Genomic DNA, 1,003 nt, shown 5'->3' with positions numbered 1-1,003 from the left:
CACCGGGGTGTGTTACATGGGGGTCCGTGTGAGAGCTGTGTGTATCTTCCTTGCAGCTGTGAATAGGTGTGTGGTGTGTAGTTTTGTGTCTGGGATATGCACGTCTCTCCGTGCACCTGCTGCGTGTCCGCGCGTATTTGCGCATGGGGCCCGTGTGTCTATGTTTGCGTCCCGCACCTGCGTGTTGATGTGCCTCAGTGAGCATGAAGTCTTGTGTGTTTGTGAAATGTGCCGAGCTGTGTGTCTGTGTGTGATGCCAGGAGCCACGGGTGTTCTTTGTTGCCCGTCCCGGGGATGTCTGTGTGCTGTGACCGAGTGCCTCGGCGTGTGGCCGCGGTGTCCGCGTCGATCTTTGTCCATGGGGGCTTCGTGGCGCTTGCGGGTCTCAGCGATGCCCGGCTGTCCCCGTGGGGCAGGGCGCATCTGCGCCGGGGGCTGGCCTGCCCGTGCCTTCCCGGTGCAGCGCGCCGTCCCTGCGTCTTTGTGTGTGACGTGTACGTGTCCCCGTCTGCCGATGGCTGTCCACCTTTGTATGGGATGTGCTTGCCGAGGAGGGTCTCTGCAACGTGTGGCAGGCTGCGAGGGCCTGTCTGACATCTGCATCTTGGCGTGGAGCACACGTGTCCACGCTGCTGGCGTGTCCCGGCAGTGTCGCGGCCAGGCACTGTGGGCCCTGCGCCCCCCGCAAGGGTCTGCTGGTCCCTGTCTGTCCCTCCTCCTCCCCTCCCTCCTGGCAGCCAATGCTACTTGGGAGCCAGTTGCCATGACGACGCTCCATCCTCCCTCCATCCTCCCTCCTCCCACCCTTCCTCTGACAGGCTCTCTACTCCCCCAATCCTGGCTGCCCTCGGGGGCGGGGCCCTCATTCTCCCCCCCATCCTACCCTCTCCCCCCCCCACCCCAGCAACCCCGGCTCCCCAGCTCCTCTCCTCTGTCCGCCTCTCCATCCCTTCATCTGTCTGTCCCTTCAAAGAGGGGGAGGGGGGTACCTGAGCCAGTAAGC

At 63.9% G+C, this 1,003-nt stretch overlaps 1 protein-coding gene across 1 annotated transcript in view; it reads left to right on the top strand.

Moving 5' to 3' along the window:
* Positions 1 to 916: 916 nt before the first annotated feature.
* LOC115279840 (serine/threonine-protein kinase LMTK3-like) overlaps positions 917 to 1,003 on the top strand; it is a 3,389-nt gene continuing 3,302 nt past the window's right edge. Inside the window, exon 1 of the mRNA XM_029924343.1 lies at positions 917 to 985. The gene's annotated coding sequence lies outside the window, so the exon portion shown is untranslated. The remainder of the gene's footprint in view (positions 986 to 1,003) is intronic.

This window comes from Suricata suricatta, chromosome 16 (assembly GCF_006229205.1).
Source record: "Suricata suricatta isolate VVHF042 chromosome 16, meerkat_22Aug2017_6uvM2_HiC, whole genome shotgun sequence".
In the NCBI taxonomy this organism is placed as follows: Eukaryota; Metazoa; Chordata; class Mammalia; order Carnivora; family Herpestidae; genus Suricata; species Suricata suricatta.
Note: the sequence above shows the minus strand (reverse complement) of the source record. Positions and strands in the feature narration are given on the sequence as shown.